General features: G+C 56.3%; 1 long non-coding RNA gene across 1 annotated transcript; it reads right to left on the reverse strand.

Moving 5' to 3' along the window:
* Positions 1–2,560: 2,560 nt before the first annotated feature.
* On the reverse strand, positions 2,561–4,969 carry LOC137456655 (uncharacterized). The gene is made up of 5 exons (XR_010991069.1): positions 4,841–4,969; positions 3,814–3,852; positions 3,650–3,688; positions 3,180–3,254; positions 2,561–2,702 (listed from the first exon to the last, which is right to left on the reverse strand). It is a non-coding gene; the product is annotated as an uncharacterized lncRNA (long non-coding RNA).
* Positions 4,970–5,937: the final 968 nt, after the last annotated feature.

Raw genomic sequence — 5,937 nt, forward strand, 5'->3', positions numbered from 1 at the left:
CATGCCCTTGGCCTCTGCCCATCTGTCCAGCCTGTCGAGGTCCCTCTGCAGAGCCTCTCCACCCTCCAGCAGATCAACTCCTGCCCCCAGCTTGGTGTCATCTGCAAATTTACTGATGATGGACTCAATGCCCTCATCCAGATCATCAGTAAAGATGTTAAAGAGCACAGGGCCCAGCACTGATCCTTGGGGCACAGCACTGGTGCCTGGCTGCCAGCTGGATGTGGCACCATTCACCACCACTCTCTGGGCTCGGCCCTCCAGCCAGTTCCTAACCCAATGCAGTGTGCTCCTATCCAAGCCATGGTCTGACAGCTTGGCCAGGAGTTTGCTATGGGGGACAGTGTCAAAGGCCTTGCTGAGGTCCAGGTAGACCACATCCACAGGCCTCCCCACATCCACCAGGCAGTCACTTGATCATAGAAGGAGATCAGGTTGGTCAGGCAGGACCTGCCCTTCCTAAATGCATCCTGGCTGGGCCTGATCCCTTGGCCATCCTGTAAGTGCTGTGTGATTGCACTCAGGATGACCTGTTCCATGATCTTGCCTGGCACTGAGGTCAGGCTGACAGGCCTGTAATTCCCTGGCTTATCCATCCGGCCCTGCTTGTGGATGGGCACCACGTTGGCCAGCTTCCAGTCCTCTGGGACCTATTGTGTCAGTTGTGTCAGAATGAGCTCATTGACCCAGCTCTGGTTTTTTGCTGGCTTACAGCAGCTATTTGGGGCATGAACAAGGGCCCTCAGATGCTCTCATGAACCCCTTCAATTATCATATTGGAGTCTGTGACCAATCTGCTGTGACACTGCTCTCTATCCCAGGATCACAGGGTCACAGGAATGACTTCTGTAGACCTTAGCATTATTTTGCTTTTGTGTCCAGTGGGTACTAAAAGTCTTTTTTACTTTCACTCCTTGCAGTCAGGGACTAGGCTGAAGTTCCCCCTTCAGACTGTAATAGGAACTCATGGATTGTGACAGAAGGCAGAACAGAGTCCCCCTCGGGTGTTGGCCACTGAGGAAGACGCGTCATGCTGGTGGTGCCTCAGCTTTACACTGAGCGTGATGTAGATGGAGTGGAATCCCTTGTGGATCAGTTCAGGGTCACCTCTCCTGTCCATTCCTCCCTGCAAGTGCAGCCTTGTACTCTGCAGCCCCAAGGTGGAACACAAGATTGAGCAGTGACCTTGGCCTGCACACCAATCCTTGGCAGGCACTCTGAACATCAGCATTCTCACTGCCAGAGGCAGCCACCGTGCAAACCTGCTCTGAACATCAGAAAGTGCTGGCACTGAGCAGAGACTGAGCTGAGCAGTCAGATCCCTGAACAGAGTTGGTTCTATTCCAGCTCAAGCCAGGACACCTCTCCATGTTTTGTCCTCAAGAATCCCAAAGAATCCCAGAATCATGCAATGATTTGGGTTGGAAGAGACCTTTAAAGATCACAGAGACCAACCTGCTTGCAATGATCAGGACCATCTGCAACTAGAGCAGGCTGCTCAAAGCCCCCCTCCAATCTCCTCTGGAATGGTTCCAGGATTGGGCATCTCCCACCTCCCTGGGCAACCTGGGCCAGGCTCTCACCTCCCTCAGTGTCAAACATTTCTTCCTTCTCTCCAGTCTGAATCTCCCTCAGGTCAAACCATCAGCCCCTGCCTTGTCACACCAGGCCCTGCTCAGAATCCCTCCACAGCTTTCTCATCAGCCCTTTAAGTACTGTTAGGCCCCAGTTGTGGTTTCCCCTTTTCCTGTTGGTTCCCTGCAGTCCAGGGATAAGCCACAGGAAGCTGCTGCCCACCATTCCTCTTGCATTTGGCTGCCCTGGGGATGCTAAGGTCTCCCTCTGCATCCAGGGAAATATTCCCCTGAAGTCACCCCCACTGAAGAGAGGAAATGATGCAATCATGGAACCACTGAGGCTGGAAAAGACCCTTGAGATCACCACATGCCATGGGGTGAGGGAAACATTGCCGCTGTGACAGTGGCTGGTAACTCAGTGCATGCCTGGAGAGAGCAAAGCACAGCCCAGAGAATGGACACAAAGTCCCCAAGGCTGGGCCACACAGGGCAGGGGACAGAGGAGCATCCAACCAGTGTCTTGTGCCCATGCACCTCCTGGTCTGCATTGGGGTACCCCAGAGAAGAGTGTGGGCTGAGGGCCAGGAAGGCCTCTGGGCCCTGCATGGGGCTCTGCAATCTCCTGTAAGCCCAGGGGTGCTGAGCCCATGGGATAGGGAACCACCACCCCTGCCAGAGTGGGGCAGAGGAACCAGGGGTCCCAGCTGCCTCTCCATGCTCCTCACCTGCCCTCACCCCAAAACACCAGAGCGTTTCACCCCTCCCAAACACCACCTGCCCAAGGCCTGGCATTGTGACTGCCTGCATCTCCCAGCCTCATGGCAGGGTGCTCCAAGGGAACCTTCTCTGGACAGAGGCCCCCAGACATCCAGGCTCCCAGACCTGCCCTCTGCCAGTCTGCTCCTCACCATGGTGCTGCCAGAGGATGCAGGTGTTGGGGTAATGGCAGAGGAGGGGCAACATGGTCCTGGACACACAGAGTGTAGCTTTGCTGAGGGGGTTTATTGATCATGAGAGGGACATGGCCCAGGGCTCCCAGGGGATCAGGTGGGGACATCCAGGGATGATCATCTCCTCTTTCCTCTGAAGGGGGCCAGGACAGAGGTGTCACCAGCAGTTCCAGCCCTGAAAGAGAGAGACTCCTAGGGTCAGCTAGGACATAAGAGGAACCTTGTCCCCACTATGTCTCTTTGCAGAGACTTGGGGAAAGAGAAGGGAATTGGAGCTCTCAATATACCCTGGACAGGATTTGGCTCTCCTGAGATCCAGATGTCACCAGAGCCCCTTGCCCAGTGTGTGGTTACCCTGGGATGTCCCTAAATCTCCCAGAGCCCTGCCCAGCTCTTACTGTGCCTGTGGAGATCTGTGTGGCACCAAAGCCTCTGCCTGGCCTGCACAGCGACCCTCTGGGTCTGTAGAGCCCTAGTGAGTTGAAGCAAAGGCACAGAGCCAGCTCTGTGCTGTGTCCCCTGGGGCACGGATCAGGGACAGTGACCTCTGTTTCCTTTTCTCACACCTAAGGTCTGCCCACCCCAGAGGGCTCAGGGATGCCCCAGGGCCCAGGATTCTTTGTGGGGTTAGGAATGCCCTGGTGCTGCTCACCTAGACAGCAGCTTTAGCAGCTACAGCCAGGCGCTTCTGGCGCACCCGCTCCAGCAGGACATCAGCCGCAGGCAGCTGGGGAGAAAGGGAGGTTAGGGACAAGTCTGGGTGCACTGGGGTGTGCTGGGAGGATGGGGGGAAGCAATGGAGTCCTTGGGGAAGTTGCTTCTGGAGCAGATGAGCTTGGATGGTGGTGCCCAGAAGGCAGTGAGGGTCCTGGGAAGGGGCCCACCTGGCTGTGTGGTTGTGTACTGGGGCAGCCGGGGGTGTACTGGGTTGTACTGGGGTGGATGGGGATGCAAAGGGGGCTCTGGGGGAGAGGTCCTCCCTTGGAAAGCACTGGGGTGCTGGGGTATTCTCTGGAGTTGCAGTGGGATGCACTGGGGTGTGCTGGAGCACCCTGGGATGCTCTGCAGTGTTGTGGCCATGGGAAGGGAGGGGGTGGGTCCAGCAGAACTCTTGGTACCCACCTCGACACTCTCCAATGGCTCAGGTTTGGCTACATTCACCTGCAGAGAGACCAGGAGACCTCACTGGTCACTGGGATACCTCCAGTCCCAGCAAGAGATGGGAGGGCCAAAATGCCCTCCCGTTCCCCAGACTGGATGCCCTCCAAGTCCACCTCACTACTTACATCCAGTTGAGAATTTTCCTCAATGCTTTCCAGCAGTGCCTAGGGAGGAAGAGCAAGGAGGTGACCTGGAAGGAACCTCAGTGGGGCCCTGAGTGGGGCACAACTGTCCTCAGTCCCAGCAGGCCAAAGGCTTCCCTCTGGTCTGAAGGGGAAAATGCCTTCTGCTCCCCTCGGCCTGATTCCTCCAAGTTCCCCTGGGATGCCTCTCCATGCAGGGTCCAGGGCTGGGGATGGAGACAAGAAGAGTGTAGGGAATTCAGGTCTCCAAAGAGGATGAGGTTAAGGAAAAGGCTTCCAACAACAGAGCACTGGGGTGAATTAATGGACCCCAATGGACTGGGCTGGAGTGTTGAAGGGGCAGGACAGTGTGGGATGCAATTCATAGGTAAAGGATTCAAGATGAGGGGGCATGGGGACATCAAGAGAGCTGGTTGGTGGGGGCAGAAGAGAGAGGCCAAAACCAAAGGGACTGGGAGAGTGTTTGGGAATGGCTATGGCAGGAAGAGGATTTGGGGTGACCACTGCAATGGAGAGGATGAAAGGCAAAGGGCTGAGGGACAAGATGGAAAGAAAGGCATTGGGAGAGATCAAAGGGAGGGCATCTGGGGACATTAGATAGGACATGGAGGAGATCCCAGGCAGAAGATGTTTGAGGGGAGCAAAAGCATGGGATGGGGAGTTGCAGAAGGGAGGGGTGTGGGGTCACCAAGAGAAGAAACTGGTGGGAGCCTTCCCAGCTTTGGTGTTGGACCTTCCCAGGGAGGGAACAGCTCCAGGCATTCACTGAGGAACTCAGGCCTTGGGCACAAGAAGCTGCTTAGTGGGGGAAGTGGAGGGAAGAGATGGAGCTGTGGGAGGGAGAGAGCTGCATTGCCAGGAGAGGCAGGGGAGCCTGGAGGAGCCTCTTGCTTGGGCAAGGGAGAGGCCAAATCAAGGGGTTTCATCCTCACCACTCCAATTTCATTCCCCATGTCGTGTAGCCATGACCCATCCCCATGAGCCCCTCCCTGTGGCACTGGAGTCTTACCTTGGCATCTGCTGGGGTGCACAGCAGGATGGTGAAGAGCAGAGCCACGCCGACCACTGCCACCTTCATTTTCCTCTGTGGTGTGGTAAGTCCTGGGTGAAGCTGGGGAAGGTGAGGGGCAGATTTATCCCTCCCAGGACTCCTCCTTCTTCCTCCTAAGAGCCCCCAGGGCAAAGGCAGGCTTGGCAGTGGCACCAGCCCTGGCAACAAGCCCAGGCCTGGCACGCAGTCACCCTCACCTCTGGCACAGATCCATCCACCTTCCTTGGCATCTCTCCAGCTTCCTGCATGGGGCAGCTGCAAATCAAACAGCCCAGGCCTCCAGGGGCACTGGGGGGTGGGGTGGATAGAGTACTGCTGACAGCAGTGACCACTCACTGCTTCCACATGAAGACTCCAAAAGCCAGACCCTCCCCATCTCCCAGTGCCTCTCCTTTCCCAGCACTGCCACCTTCCAGTCTCCCTCACCTCCCAGCCCAGTCTTTCACTCCAGTAATGCTCCAGAGATGACACCAAACTCAAACCCAGGGTCACTAAGAGCCATCCCTGACACCTCTCCAGCCCCCTGGGGAAATTTGGGGCTGAGACTGACTCCTCTTCTTGGGAACACTGGGAGATGGGAGGACAATTGGTGGCCTGGGCAGTAGGGACAGCAGAGTGGCTGAGTGTCTTGGTTTGAGGAGCGAGACAGCTGCTCTTCAGCCCTTCCCAGGGGAGTAAAGGACAATGCTCCCTGCTGGCTATGAAAGAAAGAAGTGGCAGTGGAAGTATCAATCACAACTGCATACAGCAGCACAAAATCCATCATCCACCTCGGCCATGGCTCTCCAAGAACCTCCTTAAGCCAAAGCTTCACACCACCTTCCTCCAAACCAGGCCAAACACCCAGGCCTCACATGCACCCTCCTCCCCACCCCCAAGAGAAATTCTGCTTGCCAGCTCCAGGCCAAGCCAGGCCACTCCAGGCCCCAAGTGGCAGCCTGGCCAAGGCTGAACAAGCCTGAGTCCCCTGCACAAACCCAAGATAAAGCTCCACCTGTCCTCCTGGGAGCAGAGAGGTACAAAAAATGGAAGAACAAAGAGAAATGGCAGTGTTT

This window comes from Melanerpes formicivorus, unplaced genomic scaffold (assembly GCF_026170545.1).
Source record: "Melanerpes formicivorus ecotype bairdi unplaced genomic scaffold, bMelFor1.0.p_v2 SCAF_134, whole genome shotgun sequence".
NCBI classification, from domain to species: Eukaryota; Metazoa; Chordata; class Aves; order Piciformes; family Picidae; genus Melanerpes; species Melanerpes formicivorus.